The 18,143-nt window shown below is 40.6% G+C and overlaps 1 long non-coding RNA gene across 6 annotated transcripts in view; it reads right to left on the minus strand.

Moving 5' to 3' along the window:
* Positions 1-18,143, minus strand: part of LOC105089813 (uncharacterized) — a 288,482-nt gene that overhangs the window by 202,258 nt on the left and 68,081 nt on the right. For all 6 annotated transcript variants that reach the window (XR_010384830.1, XR_010384828.1, XR_010384829.1 and 3 more), the window contains one exon: positions 13,569-13,633. This is a non-coding gene — a long non-coding RNA (uncharacterized LOC105089813). The remainder of the gene's footprint in view (positions 1-13,568; positions 13,634-18,143) is intronic.

The following is an 18,143-nucleotide window of genomic DNA, read 5'->3' on the forward strand; positions in this document are numbered from 1 at the left end:
TTTTCTTGTCATTAATATAATAGATCTTGTTTTTAAATATTTTAAGGAAACTTAAAAATTTTGGCTTAGCTGAAGATAGAAAATCTCCAGGGGTTCCAAGTTTTAATTTCATAAAATGTTTAAAATGTCTTAAGTAAATCAGATAGCATTTTCCCAAACAAGCATTAGGAGATTCTTTGCCATGCCCATCAGAGCATGTCACCAGTCTGTTCCAATACCCTTATTCCTGACTTAAGCACTGTTAATCCTTTACATCTTTCTTCTGAAGAGCTTTAAATTATACTTTTAAGTAGGGCTTATTATGATGAATTTCAAGTACATAAATTAGTGTTTATAGATTTTAAAGGTCTCCTGTAATGTAGTTGCTTATGCATGCAGCTAATGGCCAAATAGTGTGTGCTGAACACTGGAATACTGTGTTTTGCAAGTTAGACTTAAGCAGAGCGTACCAGGCAAATATATTTAGAGAGTTTTTTTTTTCCCCCTCAAACCAATGCACTGATCTCAGAAAACCACATGGTTCAGGGTATGACCCTAGCTGTCCACAGATAAAACTTTGAGTGATGGCAGCTAATATAATTTGTAAACTTAAATGTTTAAAAACTATAAACCACATCCTCTGCTTCCCTAACCTTGCCCTCATCCCCCTTCCCAAAGATCACTCCCTTCCTGTGTATCATAAAAAGCAAGCCAGTATAGTATGTCTTCCTTTCAAACACATGTTTCAACTTGTGAAGTTGTGACCTGCTTCTGGGGTTGTCTTGCCTGTAACTCATTAAAGGTAACTTGCAGACCTATCTTAAGGTCTCAGTAGGGCTATTCTGATACTTCGTGGCTTTTTTAAAAGTCAGAAGTTGAACAATTAAGTGTACACAGGTTAGGACCACACGTTATGAATCAGACAGCTCTTTCACTCAAACCCGTTTCGTATTTCCTAGCTGTGTGCTGCTCAGAGAGTTATATAACCTCTCTGTGCCTCAGTTTCCATGTAAATAGGACAGTGACAGTAACAGTGCTTTTGGCTTCAGATTACTGGAATGGTTCAATAAAAAAATTTACATAGGCTTTTAGCACAATGTCTGGCATAGTTAAGATCTCAAAAAACTTCAGCTGCTGCGGCCTGCCGCGGTTATTACTAGGAACTTTGTAGTGCAGTGAATTAGCGCCTGTTAATTTTCTCTAGTACTAGTTTAGCATGCTGAGGTAACAGAACCTGGCACAGAGGAAGACCGCCAAATACCTCCCTATGTTCACATAGCAGATTCTGGTTAGCAGCTTTGCTCTAACCTGAATGCATTCTGTGTCCTCTGAGGCTCTGCAAGCAAAATGCAGTCACAATATTTCATCAGCCAGCCTTCTTGGTTGCAATCAAAAATAAAACAAAACAAAACAAAATAAAAAGCAGACTCTGGCTGACAGAAGTACAATAGGAATTTATCGAAAGGATGTTGGGAAACTCATGGAGAATCGTGGGGGAAGGTCTGAAGAACTAGTCTCAGAATGAAGGTAAGCCGGGCAGGCGGGACCCAGGCTCACATCACACCTCAGGGCCCGCTGGCAGGGGCACACTGACGTTAACCTCCAGGCTGCTTCCCTGGCTCATGGACAGCCCCAGACTCTGGGCGACAGCCAGGCTGCCCTGGAAATTGGCTATTGCTGATACCAGCAAGACTCCATCCCTGTTCATCATTTCTTACGGCTTTAGTTAACCTACATCGTGGGTTCTGCTCTTCTTCTGGCATACCACACAACCAGTGAATGCACGATCATAAAACACACAAGCCACTCAACTACTCCCACACAATCCAAACCTTCAGCAACTCATGTGACCAGCAGTGACTGGCCAGCTGCACTTCTAAGGGGCCATGGCATTCCTGGATTACTTGAAAACTCCAGGGTACCAAGGTGCTTCTTAACCCAGTAAGGACAGAGGAAAAAGTTTAAACATCCTAAACTTCTCAAATAACTTCTTACCTTATTCTTGTTTGTTTTGTTTTGAGAGAGGGACATAAAACAGGCAGTTTCATGGACAACCCTGGTAAGTCCAGGAAGAGTCTTGGGGTCTAATAGACATTTAATTTTTCTGTGTTTTATTTTTGCCCTTTATGAAACTATAATATTTAAACCAGGCTTCCAAAAATATGCTTCTGATGCAACGAGTAAATTTTTTTCTTAATTTGCCTATTTAGAGAGTGACAGGCATCACCTAGATGCTATGCTGAGTTTGACAATTCCAGCGACTGTCACTGGCTTTCTTTATTGAAAATAATCAATGGCTTTGATAGATAGAAAGGGGAGGCTGCAGTGGCATATTTTGATGTATCTTGACAGCATGGTCCAGAGTGGTTGTCCCTGACAGATTCTGCCCTTTGATTTTTTTTTTTTCCTACCCAAGACCCTAGGGAAAGTTCTTAGGGCCTTTAATACTGAAACTCTCCAAACATAAGGGGCAATGGATATCTAGAACTTGCCTGATTTTCATCCACTGATGAATTTTATATTTTAACTCTTCATTTTAGCCTGCTATAGTTTCAGTAGAGCCTTAAAATTTGGAAAGATTCCTTTGGACTTGGGTCCCTGCTTCCCGGGCAACAAGAAAACACATGGGTTGACAATTATGTCACAGCTACACTTTACTCTGGGTTCTCTTATAGGATTCCAAGAGATCTTAAACTTTATTAATAGATACTATAAATTACTAAAGTTCTCTGATCATAATAGTTACAGGACAAAGGGCATTTTCATCACAATTCATTACATATACCCAGAATTTCCATCACTCTTGCTGCCTAAACAAACACAAACATTATTTACGAGAACCTGCTCGTATATGAAAGACTTTTCTTTCGAGAGAGAAAGATGTAAGTCACACTTGCATCTTGCCCACAGGTGAGCTGCTCTCTCTCCTCATGGCAGAAAATAGTCTGTTGTACTAAATAATCTGAAATACCATTTTGTTAATAGGCAATTAGAATGTGTAGCTAATGGGCCTCCTAAGACTTTAAGCTAAAACTACATGCTGTCATTTAGAAGATTCTCTTGGCTCTGGCAGCTGCCAATCCAGGGGGAAGATCCTGAAACCAGATCCATGACAGGTACAACTTCAAGGACTCCAACTACCGTCCTGACTGGGTTAGCCTGGATGCTAGGTGAGACCTAGGGACCCTCACGCTTTGGCAGGAACTCCTGCTTCTTTGAGCTATGACCATGGATGCAAGTCAATACAAAATACAAAACCAAAACCAAGCCAAATACGAAATACAAAACCACGGTCCCAAGACCATGGTCATCGCTTCTAGCCTTTGTGAGGGGGTTATCGCCCAGCCGGGTTGATGGAGTACCTCAGCTTCCTTGCTTAACGCCTCCTGACAACTTGCCTGACGTCTCAAAGAGTTTCTTAAGATATTCTTAAACCTTTGGCATCCCTTCCTGCCCTGGGCCTCATGAATAAAACATTTATCCAGTCAGCAGCTTTGGCAGAAAGGAGAAGCCAAGTTCCATCCATCAATGTCAAGCGCTGAATTACCCAGTGGTTGCGGATCCTTTAATAACTCTGCTTCTTTATGACGATGTTGGTAAATAGTCCCACACCGCCAGCAACTGGCTTCTTGGTAAGCCTTCCTTGTCTAGCCTGGTAACATACCACCACGATGTAAAAGCGATGAGTGGCCATGGTGATCCTGATGGCCTCGGGCTTCCGTCTGAGCTCTGCACTGGAGTCCTAGGGCTGCCATAACAAAGCACTACAGAGGACTACACGCCAAGTAGCTTAGCAACAGAAACGCATCTCCTCCAGCTCTAGTGGCTGGAAGTCTGAGATCAAGGCACTGGCAGGGCTGGTTCCTCCTGAGAACTGTGAGGGAGAATCTCTTCCCCATCCTTGCCTCAGCTTTGGTAGTTTCCCAGTAATCCTTGACAGTCCTTGGCTTATAGAAGCCTCACCCCGATCTCTGCCTTCATCTTCACGTGGCATTTTTCCCTGTGTGTGCCTTCCAAACTTCCCCTTATAAGGTCACCAGTCATACTGGCTTAGGACCCACCATACTTCAGTATGACCTCAACCTTACTAATTATATCTACAATGATATGATCTCCAAATAAGGTCACATTCTGAGGTACTGGGGCTAGAGCTTCAGCACATAAATTTTGGGAGGACACAAACTCAACCTCTAACACAATCTTTACACCTTTTCCAAAGCCTTTCTTTTTTCCCCCCAACATGCATTAATGTTGGTTGCATGAAGACCAACCAAACCTACTCATAAAAGACTAATAATGATTTGTTTTCCTTAAATGGGCCAAATACAACCTGGGCTTCTTATACAATCTGGTTCACTTACCATAAGAATCAATTTACCGGTATGCTGTTTTGTGAGGCTAACAAGTAAAGCAATTTTGGTTAAGTAAAGTCAATGCTATTGGCATTTTATGAGTAGGTGATTCTTGATTACTCCAAATTAAGAACAAAGGAAAAGGAAGTCAAACAAAGGTTGATCATGCAGGCTTTCAAAACTCCATATTTGAATATGCATAAAATGCAATTTTTTCCTCAGATTTCTACAGAATTATGTAAAACTTAAAAGCTGCCAGGATTGGGGTTGGAGTAATGAAAGGGGAAGCACTAACTTATTAAATGAAAAGTCACAGGACCCATAAAATGAGTGATAATCCCGGAGGGCTTTACTAGTTACTAAACCAAGACAGCACCGCATTTTCAGATTTCTTTATGCACCAGGTCCCCGCTAAATACTCAGAAACATATGAAAAGAAAATGTGTCCTCATTTTGCACAGAGACTCCATCTTGATCCTAAAGAATAAAGTTGATTCATGGTGAAGACGGTTCCACTCAACACGTTCTCATTTTATATTACCTCTGGGAAAAAAAAAATTTCCTAGTTTATCTAGAATAAAGCAGACTTCTGCTAGTCTCTTCCATGACATCAATCTCAGTATATATGTGGATATTTTCCACATATCCACAAAGCAAATATATGTGGTGAGGACATCACTACAAATTTGATATCCTTTATCGTGAGCTTCCGTTACAAATGCAAAGACAACAGAACTCAGTCCAATACAAGAATGAATTGAACTGAGGGGGAAAAAATCTTAGCGTTGTGTAGACAAAGTAACCGGTACAGAGTTCATTTCTCTTGGCGGTGTGTTGCCTCTGTTTATATGCAGCCAGGAGCTTCCTCATTATTCACACCCTGCAATTCTCAGGCAATGAGCAGCTCTCTCCCTCCTCCTTCACTCATTCTCTTATACACACTTACACACACACACACAGAGCCATAGGCTTTTCCTACGAAGAATAACCAAAACCAAACTGCTTTGACTAACCTTTCCTTCTGTCATTTTCTCCTCATTCCAACAAAGCTACTAGGGAAACATAACAACAGAATTCTTTCCTATGCCTGTCTGCCCTGGACCCTACTAATGAAACATCTTAACAATGTGTACGATTGTTCATTCTTCCCTGAAGACTCATCAGCCGAAGTCAGATTGTCAACATGGCTAGAGCCTCTCTGGAGTCCCTGGTACCTCCCCCTCACCCAAAGTGCTCTCAGTCTAAGTATTTAGAGAAAACTTTCCTGTGGTTGCTTTTGTTACAGTCTCTTAAGAAGAAAAGAATCATCTCCTTAAATAACATTTGGTTTTAGTTTCAAGAAACACTCTTTCAGGTACGTTTGATTAACTCTCACTGGTTGAAAATCGTATTTGATACAGAGATAGTTGTATGCCTAAATACAAAAGATGCATATGGCTATTGGAAACATATAACATAGAAGGCAGTACAGTCCATCTGTTACTTGTAAAGATGTTCCTTGCCTTTCTTTTGCATGCTTTGTTGTTAGATTCAAACCACGCATCTGGGAAGCCAAAGGGAAAAATGACTAAGAATAATCTTCACAGAACACTCAGGGACTATTTTCTTGCTCCGTTGGGATCATTTTCAGGTAATTTTCCTGATAAGTGGGGAACTTTCTCAGAAGACCTTCCAGTTTGCACTGTCTCCAACACTGTGACATTTTTATGTACCTGTTTTAATGCATCATTAATTTTATTACCACTCGATTTCCTCAGGAAGCAACAGTTGCAGCCCCAGTTCTCAGAGTGTCCTGCTGAAAATAAGTATTTAACTGTTAAAGCCCTATTTTCCAAGGGTTGCTCTTGTTGGTCTGCAGGAGACAGATGCAATAAGAATTTTGCTAAGTCTTGTTACCAATCCAACTGCACGTTGCCTCCCCTTCTCCAAGACCTGGACCAGGGTTTCCGGAGATCACCGAGTTCTAAATACAGGCCATTAGCTGGTGTCATTGTGAGCTACAGCCTGTCACGTGTACCAGAGGGGAATGAGTTCTTGTGAATTCACAGAGGTCAGCCTAGGAGGAAGGGTGAACCCCTCCCAGGTTCAAAGGCCCTGATGCCCTGAACTTGGAAGGCGTATTCAGCCAAGTGGGGCACTTGAAGCTCGGCTCAGAGAACAGGAAATACCTCAAAAACAGACACCGACCTCCCTAGAGAGGCTTCCATAGGTGTGAATTGAGAAGAAATGTTGCATATCAAGATAATAAGTATGAGCCCAGAGAAGCCTCTGTAGCTCACTGTTAACCCCAGTCAGACAGAAGATGTCAGGTCCCTGAAACCCAAGTATCTCCAGGAAGAACTACATGTTCTCTTTCCAGCTTCATCCTGAGACCAGGGCGAAGAGCCCCACTGTCACAGTGGAGAAAGTGTTATCAAACAAACTAGAAGAGAGCCCAGATGCAAGCACAAGAAGCGTCCTGGTGACCTGGGGTAGTGACTCGGGGAAAGGAATGTCACCCTCTCAGTCACCATCACGCCACTGCAGCCCCCAAAGTTCCATACATGAAGATAGGCTACAGAAAAGCCTGGTTCTTTCCCCGTCAGTGGCTTTGCTCATGCTGTTCCTGGTGCCAAACACTACTTTTCTGGCTTTCACAAGGTTGGCTCCTTCTCATGTGTGAGATTTCAGCTCAAATGCCAGCTCCTTAAAAAAGGCCTTTCTTCACTATCCTATTATAGTAACTTATCTCTCCTATTGCCTGTCCCAGCAACCCTGTTCTCATCCTTCACTGATGTTATCACATCCTCTGCTTGTCTTATTTATAATCTGCTTCCCCACTGGACCACATGCCCCTGAGGGCACAGACTGTCTTGACTTCACAGAACAATTCCTGGTGACTATTCTACTAGGTGGCCAAGAAAGGCTGGCTGACTGAACGTGTTCTGGAGCAGCACGGCCCAACAGAACGTTCCGCAGGGACGGAAATGAGTTCTACGATGTTCTGTCCAATATGGTGGCCTCCACCCATGCGTGGCCACTGAGGACTTGAAATGTGGCTATTGCTAATGAGGCACTAAATTTCTAATTTAACCTATTCTTAACTAGTTTATGTTTAAATTTAAACAGCCACGTGTGGCTATTAGCTGTCACGCTGGAGAGTGCAGCTTTAGGACAAACCCCTCAGTCCACCAGAGTATACGTAACCGTCTCCAGGAGCTAACCTGACTGAAAAAGGAGGAGCCACCCCGAGCCTGAGTTTGGTATTTTGGTGAGCTGCTCAGCCATGCCCACACAGCCTGGAAATCGCCATGATTAACTTTCCTAACACTTTTCCTGGGTATAGAAAATGATACATGCTACAAACACAGATAATTTGGATAGAACTTCCAATAAAATCAGTTAATATTTTTTCCGATTCATTTTGTTGATGAATTCCGTCAACATGCAAAACTCAAACATCCTTAAAAAGAATAAAAAAAAAAAAGGAAAGCAGTAACTTAAGCTAATTTCCAAGCATCTGTTTAACCAAAATAACAAAATGAACCAGAATAGGTGTCTTATTGATTCAAAGGGCTGTGGCTTTTGAGGGCAGAGGCTGTGTCTCTTAGTTCTACGCTGTGGTCACCTCCAGGGCCGGACACAGTGCTGGCATGGAGAAGGCACCCAGGACGTAGTTTCCTGAATGCATAAATAAATAAATCCGATTGAATCATTCTGTCCAGCTACTCGGGCTTATTTATTTTTCTCATTTTTTCTATTCACTGTATTAATTTTCTCAGCTGAAACTAGAAAAGGATGGATGGGGAAAGGCAGGTTGAAGAATAAAAGGATTTTTTTTTTTAGCCACGTATTCAAGTTTCTCAGGTAGCATGGCCCAAGCAATGGATGGGTCAGTTTTAAGAGACTAAGAGAGCACAGGTCCAGGGTCTCAACCTGTCCAAGCACCACGGGGGCTGGAGTGAGAGCACAGGAGGGTCCTCTGGGCAACATTACTTTCACCCAGCTACCAGCCAGAACAGACCACTGGCTTCTTCTCCAAACCATGCCATGGGGATCCCGAGGAAGGAAGAAACAGAATAAGACCTAACTGGCAACAAGAAACCAAGCATGTTCTCCATCAACCTGATCAGAACTCCATCACGCTTGAGGTTTGTGCTTCTCCCTCACACAGCACACAGACCCCACCACCGCTTCTCTCTCCTGAAGCAGAGAGTCCCAGGACTTTTCTCTTTCCTTTGGGTTCCTATCTTCCAGTGAGAGCCAGACAAATAGTTTGTTCTTCTAATTTGAAAGTGACAGCTCCAGCAAATAATTTCCACAAGAATTAACAATCACCCTTTTCATTTATCTCTCCCTTCCCCAACTTCTTCTCCTTCCCTCCCTCGCTTCTCTCTGATACAGTGGATCACAGTCAGAATTTTCTCTTCTTGATCTAGTTAGAAAAACAGTCCCACTGCCTCCATATTGACAGCAGCTGCAGCTGGACCGCCCCAGGCCAGAAACTCTTTGAAACAAACAAACAAAAATCCTGCCTCTCCCCACCTCCCTACCGGAGCCTGTCGCCTGCCTCTCAACTGGAAATCTGACCCACGGGCATTTACATCACGCGGTTTGTTTTTAGAAGTTATAGCAAACGGCAAAAGTAAGCGTGGTTCTCTGGCTACAGGGCAGATTTCCCAGTGCCTCATTTGTTAGGGATGACATTTCTGTTAATGCCCTTGTATTAAAACTGCATGCCCGTATTTTAATTTTGCCATAATACCACATGATGGCACTTAGTGAGAGAGGGCCATCGAGAACCATTACTGAAAAAAACATTATGTGACTAAATTATATACTGACTGTTGGTCAGTGTTTCAAAATATTTTCATTAAGAGTCTGTCATCAAAAAAAGGGGTGGGTGGGTGGGGAGAAAAAGGAACAAATGGCCCTTCAGAGTAGGAACTCCTGAAAAAGAGAGAGTAACAATGCATTTGTTCTCATACTGCATTTATCACCCATTCCATTATGCACCACATCTTTTTTTTTTCAAATAGGTTTGATATGAAATTTCTCATTTTACTGGGTCAGATATTATTATGTACCAACCAACTCAGAAACCTACTGTGCCTGGGAAGCATGTTTGGGAAAATAGGTGTGAACACTGAGGCTCTCATTCTGCTAAATGACAAACTTAAACAAAGCATGAAGAAAGTTGTGATCCAATCTGTTTGATAGTCATGATGGGGTGTCAGAGCATTTGTGACACCTGTTAAGGTTCAGGGCGAGCTGCCCCAAAATGTACCTCGATGGCATATTGATTATTTTAAATTAGAGTTATTTAAGAAATGGCCAGCGCAAGAGGGACACTCTGACCGTCCTTTCTGTCCCTGAAAGCAGGAAGGAAATCTCTCGTGTGAAAAGTGTACTCCCTGAATCTGGAGGCAAAAGTACACCCTTATCTACGGAGAGAGGGAATTCGAGAAGCCAGTATAAACAAAACCTGTTACTTCTTTAATGTACTACCCCAAGCCCATACTGTGTTTACATTCCTCACTAATTATGCATCCAAAACCCGAGTTTCTTTGCCCTGTCAATTCCTCCTAAATCTATTGTTTCCTTGTCTAAAAAGTATAAAAGCTGCCTATGTGGGTCACTTCTTAGGTCTCATTTCTATGAGATGTCTGCGTGCACAATTAATATGTGTTTCTTTTTCTCCTGTTAATCGGTCTCCTGTAGCTCACACAACAACTCTAGGAGTGTATGGGGGCAGGGGGATTTCCTCCTCCTCGACACACCACAACCAGGAAGACACTGATCTTCCCTGTGACAAGACAGCAGCGAGAAGATCACCAGCAGAAATTCCTTGCCTGTTTTTATGGCTAATCACCAACAGAAGAAGAAGATAAAACATGCCAGCCTGCAGTCATATACAAGGCACTCATTTATAGAAAACCGTATGCAGAAGAAACGTACATCTTAACACTCTGACTTTGGAGAAGACAGTGTAGGTATCGCAGGAAAACGCAGCAAACACCAGAACTCCCTCTCACCCGGTAAGGGCCTTCTCCCATACCACTGACATCACCTTGTCCGAGACTTGGTTGGAATTTTACAACGGGTATTTACAAATCCTCCAGAAGCTTCTTGGATACAAAAGAGAGAGCAATTCTTTGCCTAGCAGAAGGTAGTTCTCTCTCCAATTCTCTGACCCAGCAAAAATTACTGTCAACTATCTGCCCAGTCAAGGGATATTGATTCTCCTGTTGCCGTGGCAACACATGAGTTGTCAGGTCTGTGTGTGTCTTACACTCAATGCCTAATCTGCTCCTCATGGCTTTTGGATTCTGACACTTCCTAAGCCTTAATTAGTTTATTTGATGGGACCCGCACATTTTATTTTTATACTAAGCAGCTATTGAAAACACAGTCACCCAGAGAACAGATCACAGAGGTAAAAATCGGTGTGCTGTCAGGCCGACCAGAGATGACAAAGAGCGAGAATAAATTGGGAGGCATGGGCTCTGCTCGCTGCGCCTCAGATACTGGGGAAAATCAAAACAGTTTTTGCCATCTGTCATATAGCAGAGTGAGAAAATTACGGAGCTGTTCGTTTCGACATTTGAAGAACATTCTGCCACTGTGATTAGATCACAATAATACTGCCTAGTCACTAAAGGTTTGGATCAATGCTTTTTAATATTTTTTTCTTCTCAATCTCTGTCTTAACTTATTTTGCAGTGGGAATGTCTGCTAAGTGATTCACTTAGAGATAAATGTCTCACACAGGTAAAGCACTGAGGATGGGAATCACAGTACAGCTGATAACTTAAGTTCAGAAAGTTAATAACAAAAGAAAGCAAGGAAAAACGTTTCATAAAGGATTACTGTCCAGAACAAAGAGTTTCTCTAGCGAAGAAATTCTCAAAGTGTGGTCCACAGAACCCGTAAATGTGGGGAAGGCCTGGGGTGCAAAGGGCCTTAATTTAGGAAAACCAGCAGGTCAACGTTATTGTTATGATAAACCTGAGATATTATCGCCTCTTTTCACTCTTAACCTATACACTGGTAGTGCAAAAGTCATCATGGTAAAACTGCTAAGTGCCTTAGCACAAATCCAAGCAATCTCTGTCTGTCTCTCCCTCTCTCATGCACACGCAGAAGGAAGAAAAAGAGAAAAGAAGAGGAGGAGGAGGTTAAATTTTAAAGTGTCCCTGATGAGAGAGTTTAAAAAAATTAACTCTATTAAATCACGGCCCTTGAGTAGGACACCTTTTTAATATTCTGTATGACAAAGTGGAAAAGTGGAAAATTGCATAAAAGCCTTTTGTTATCACTGAAGTAGGACGGTTGTCTCAGGGAAAAGCATTTGCATGATTGAGTGGAGAGCTGAACTAAGCACTTTTTTAGTGGAATACAATTTTTATTGGAAAGAACAATGTATAAGCAATGGTATTATTGACACTTGAGTATTTGGCAGATTTTTCTAAATTAGAGAAAAATCTGTTATTTCAACAGAACAACTCGGAGTCTATGTTGCCAGTAATAAAATGGGAGTTTTTAAGCAAAATTTAGGTTTTTGGAAAAATTACATCTGTGAGCTTAAAAGATTTCCAATACATAAATATTTTTTTTCTAAGTGGTAATACTAATGAATGCAATTTTAAAATACTGTCGATTGAAATGTGTCAATGTTTGGAAGATCTGCACCAATATTTTCCAAATAATCAATGAATGATGCTACAGAATCTTTCTAGGGTAAGAGATCTATTCAAAGTAAAAGATCAATAGATTTTAACATAATAGAACATAAAACACTAATTCTCATGGTTTCAGATTTCATACTGCAACCAGCTTTGGAAAAACTACTTGTCAAGTGTGGGTATACTATCAAAGAAAAATATCCACAATTACCTAAAAGAGGCCATTGAAATATTTATCTCTTTTACAGCTACACGTGTGTGAGACCTGAGGTTTTTTTTTTTTTTTTTTTTTACATCTCAACCAAAATGAACATATCACAACAAATTGAATGCATAAATAGTAAGAGACACTATCTGTCTTCTATGAAGCCACACATTAAAAAGGTTTGCAAAACTGTAAAACAGTGCCACTCATCTCACTAATTTCTTTTTGTTTTCAAAAATATAGCTATTGTTCATAAAAAAAATTTTAGTTACTACACAATGGGTTAATTATTTTTAAAATAGGTAAATATATAAACTTAATTTTTTACCTTTAATTTATATTACAGTTAATATGTAAGCAAAGCCCTTTGGAGTCCTCAATAATTTGAAAGTGTAAGGTATATGAGACCATGAAATTTGAGGACCATGATTTCATAAATGATCAAAGGAGGAACTCTCCACAAATCTTGATTCCACAAATCAAGGACAGGGCACACAGGAAGGTAGGTTCTTTGAAATTCATTTCACCATCTAGTAGACAATTAAACAGTTGCTTCTTGACCAGGATCTAACCTCTTATCCTCGGAGAACAGATAACAAAATTACAGAGCAAAGAAAAGACAACCTAAGTTTAGCCCCAGGACACGCTTCTATTTTCTTGGGTAAGACATACTCTTCTCTCTTTTTTTTTTTTTAAATAAGATTTTTGTCTTCTGGGTATTTCCATATTACCCAAGATAAGCAGCAATCCACTTTACACGAACATAGACAAGATGCTTTGGGATCACCCAAGAGTCTATAACACCAAATATTTATAAAGACAGAAAGCAGGACAAGAGGTGATATATTTCACCTTTTAACAAATATCATCCCCAATGCCTATAATAAAAGATTATAGTAACATTCTGCTGCTGATGTGTCTTATGTTATTTAAATAAAACCCACAAATTCCAATACCACTATGGCACGACTAATGGTAGACGACGGGAAAGGATACCATGTTTCCAACAGAGATTGGCATCTTGGACCAACGTAACCATTCCAGATCATCAGATTAAGACCCAGATCACACTAATATTAGAGAAATTTTGAGAAGCAATACATCTAGCAACACTTAGCAGAATTCAATGATTCAAACCTTCAAAAGCATACAATATTATTCCAAAAGCAGAACATTTATCATCCTGGGAATGAGTGAAACCAAGAAAGTTCAAATAAGAACTCCGTTCCCCATGTATGTTTTTCAGAATAAATCAAATAGTGACCACTCTTTAGTATGGACTATTCTGTAGCCTACATCATCCAATCATGGGAGGACTGGGTGCTTGGTTTCTCATCAAGTAAATGTAAGGAAATCTTATTTACTTACCTGAGTCCAAGACCATCCAAGCTCCTTGACCACTGAATCTGCCATGTCATCTTCCTATCACAGAACTGTGAAATATAATAAAAACAATTATCAGCAACCAGCCTGAAACCCTTCTACACTTCTCCCTAAACTGTGCTTCTTTACTTCTGAAATGAACAGCAGCTTGAGGAAAGGGAGACATGGGGGATGAGACTACATGTAACTCTCAAGAAACTGCCCCCTGGAGCGCACCCTTCCAGGGAGGGCATCAGCTTTTCTTTGCCTTTTTTTGCTCAGGTTCATTTTGTCTTTCACAAGCTACAAACACAGTGATGCTAACTTTATGATAGCAGTGCCAAAGTTGTGTGTGTGTTTTTTTTAAAGAATAAATCAATTTTATCATACAAAATTAAGGCTTTTGCATTTTTAAGTTTACTGAGATTAACAGCAGCAGCAACAAAAATCTCTAAAGAATCTTATTTTAACTCCTTTACAAGAAGAATTAAATATTTAGTTTCTTTATCCCCCACCCCTAAAATTAGCAAAGGGGACAGACCGAATGTTGTAGAAAAAAATACTATAAATAACACCAGATCTTAAAAGGAGTATGTCCAAATGTTACTGCTCGGCTTGATGATGTTCATGGCAAGGGAAGGTGTGACTCTAAATCCCTTGGAAGATGTAGCCAGCCCACCTGGCATCTCTAGCCAATCCACCATTTTCAGATTCAACAAAAGCAGAATCATTTTCCCAAGTACAAAACATATTGTCCTGAAACCAGAAGATTGAGCAGCTAATGCATCATCCCATGAGTCTCCTCTGATAAGTCATAAAGAAATAAAATACACTTCAGGGGTAACAGTGAGAATCTGGCGTTAAATTTTCCTCGAGTCTGGAGGCGCCGGGCTTTCATTTGTAGCAACAATGGTCTGTTCCAGTGTTTTGATCTCTTTCTTTTGTTTGTCAGTAAAAGTAGCATACCTTTTAGCTATTGTATCAGAATCTGTTTTTGCACGCTGTGTTTGCATTTGTTTCTTACAGGATAAAAAATTATTTTAACTGCCTCAAGGTAACTGTTAATGAGACCAGTTTTTTAAGTAAGACAGAGATCTTCAACCTCATCTTCAGGGCCAAAATAAGGAAACAAGGCACACAGGGCTTTCTTATAGTTTTGTGATTCATGTTGTAGATAGAAATTGTATGACTTAGTCTGATATCCCTGTTTGGGGTTAGAAACAATAAATCTAATAAACAAGACAAACTAGCTCTTAAGAGTCAACCCAGCCAAGGCTACCCTTAAGAGTTTCTTTATTACCATCAACTGAGTGGTCAATAATTTTGTCCTGTTCCATAATTAAACCACATGACCCAAACATACTGTCCACTGTTATCCCCTCTTCACTAAAGGATTACGTTTTTCCAAAGCTTTGGTACTAAGCAACCATGAAGAGTTTCAAAAACACAATTTTTCTTATCCAGCAACTAGACAATGGGCTCCTCACAGGCTTCAGTAAAAACAAAAGTTAAAAACAAATTAGGTTTAATTTATATTTCTTAATATTCCCCCTTAATGTCATTCCTCTTCGTGTTACTTTCAGTCTCATAAAATTATTATTCGCAGAAAACAAAAATTCCTCCTGGACTCTCTGCTTTCCTGCTTTCTCACTTCAGGACTTAAAATATGCAAGGAACTTTATTATCAGGGAGGAAAATATAATTATGCCTCTCAATTTATGGGAGGAACATTTGCTATGTGCTTGCCACAGGGAGATTTCATCACACCCAGAATTTGCATTGAATGTCTTTTTAATAAAGCAAGACGAATCCCTGTTCCTGGAAGAGATGTCAACCTCAAGGAGAAGATGGACCATTGTTCTAGTGCACCTGCCTGGTCACAGCAGCTGAGGACAAAAATTAACCGTCAAAATATCCTTTATGTGAGGGCTAACCCTACAATCTTTTTATTGTGGTCAGACACATGTAATGTAAAATTTACCATTTAAAAGTGAACAATTCAGTAGCATTAAAATACATTCATAATGTTATACAACTGTCATCACCATCCAGTCCAAAAGTTTCTCATCACCCCAAAAGAAACTTTGTACCCATTGTATCTACAGTATTTTAAACCATGGATTAAACGCTAGGTTTGGGATCAGCATTTCTTTAAGTCCTCCCTTCTCATCTCCAGTAGGTGATCATAGCTGAGAGCACAGACTCTGAAATCTGACTGCTTGTATTCCAATTCTGCTCCTGGCGCCTTCTTGAGTAAATACTCATTTCTCTGAGCTTCACTGTCCTCATCTACACAATGGAAACAATCATAAAACCTCGTACACGGTTCTGAGGAATAAACTAGAGCATATACAACCTACTAGGTTCAGGGACTGGCAAGCATTAAGAGCTCACTATACATTTTGCATGTATTTATTAATTTAGTTTTCCATCATATCTTCTATGTACTAAGCACCATTCTAAATGCTGTGTAAATATGAGCTCCTTTAAAATTCTCAATCCCAAGAGCTAGTCACTATAGTCAGCTTCATTTTACAGAAGAGGCAACTCAAGCACAGAGAGGTTAAGTAACTTGCCCAAGGTTACACAGCTTGTAAGTGGAGGCCAGGATGCAGATCCCCAGAGGCCATGCTCTCGACCACCCTGTCATGCTGCCTCTGTCTTATTACTTCCAGGTACCACACTCACACCAAAATGCACAGGCTAAGTCCTTCCTTACATTCTTTTTCTTCTTCCTGAAGCAATGTGATGCTGTCAAAAACAGAGAACATCCATGTTCCTGCCTTCTTTATCCAGCATCCTAAAGTGTTTCTGTGTGGGCCTGCCTTTACTTTTTTCATGAAATGCATAATTTTACACAGCAGTCATCAGACATGCAAATGTATTCGCTCTTTTGCCCCATCACATTGTAACATAATCCACAAGAAGAATTTTATTCCCTCAAATGTATCTGATCTTAATCCTTTAATTACTAGTCATCCTTTTGTGCTTTCCATCTGTTTATGTAGATACAATATACCTTCTACACCCTGAGTGGCTGGCAGGCTCTGTGTGGCCAGTTAGCTCACATCACATCAAGAACTGCATTTAATGCTGGGTACGACAGAAAGGTGAGAACTCAGAGGGAATGCTGGAGCTCTGCCAGGTGTGCCAAAGTCATGGTGTCAGCTCATCCGGAGGCCAAGGGCACAATGCAGGAAACAGCCCCAGGCACGGGGGGGGGGGGGGGCAGGGGGTAGCGAGCGAGCACGGGGAAACCAATACATCAGCTTCAAAAGCCCAAATTTGACAGAGAAAGAGTGAGGAGAACCAACATCAGCTAAGCCCACATGCATGCCAGTGTGTGGATGAGATGCCAGTCTAACAAAGACCACTTCCAACCACTATAAATTGTCAGCAGAGATCCGCACATTTAAACAAAGTAGGCCTACTGGATATTCAGGGCAAGATGCTTTATTACATTAAAAGTAAAAAAAAAAAAGTTACAACCTCTGATAATATAAATTTCCCTTGAGGCAAAATTGTTTTTCTTCATACCTTCAAAGGGTATGTGTCAAATTCCATTTCTCCCCTTTCTCTCTCTTTTCCCTTAATTACAAAGCTAACATACGCATCTTGTAAGGAGTTGAAACAACACAGAAGTATGCAGAGTAAAAGAGTCCCCCTCCTGCCCTCACCACCTTCCAACCCTAGTCCCCAGAGGCAACCACTGCCAACACTTTCGAATACAACTTTCAGAGTCCTTTCCTATTTTTCACACATATGCAAGTATTTTTGCACATATGTAAGTGTACATGGATATGCAAATGCATGGGTATACATACTCAAATACACAAAAACCTAACTCTTATTTTTCTTAATCATAGGGAAAAAGCATAAAAAAGATGAGCCAGATTGCAGCAGAGGCTGAAGACATATTGGATCTCCTCTTAAGAGCTGCTGACACTCAGAAAATACCATTGAATTGAAAAGAAGTGCAGAGAAAAGATTAAAATGAACAGATCTTTTAGCTGAGAATGAAACATCACTCAGTGAATGATGTTATGTATGTCTAACTCCGGACTGTGGCCAGTTTAGTTGGATTGGTTAAATAACCACTCCTCCTCATCAGAATTAAGTCAATAGAATCACCTGCTTTGAAGATTTATGTTCGGTGATTCTTCAAATAGAAAACTGTTATTGCATATATTCATTGCTATTCACATCCTTGCTTATTTGATTTGACATTCTCCCTAACAGCTTGGCTCAGGCACTGCCCCTCTTGCTGAGAAAGATCCTTCCTCCACCCCTCATCTTTCTCCTTCTACCTAAAGCTTATTGCTCCCAGCACTAGGTCGGGTCCTACCACCCCTGGGAGGACTTCTTCATCACTCTGACCCAAGGACATTTCATCGCCTCTTCAATCTTACCTGTTGGGGTTTGCTACTTTGTGATCAACCAACCACTGCATGTGTTAGTTGGACTATAGTTCTGAGCAAGGGTATCTCAGGCATTTCCAGGTTACGTGGCATGATACACCTAGTACACATTAGAAGAATGTTTGATGAGAAATTTATTTCAATTGCTATGGACTGTGGCTAG

This window comes from Camelus dromedarius, chromosome 17 (assembly GCF_036321535.1).
Source record: "Camelus dromedarius isolate mCamDro1 chromosome 17, mCamDro1.pat, whole genome shotgun sequence".
Lineage (NCBI taxonomy): Eukaryota > Metazoa > Chordata > Mammalia > Artiodactyla > Camelidae > Camelus > Camelus dromedarius.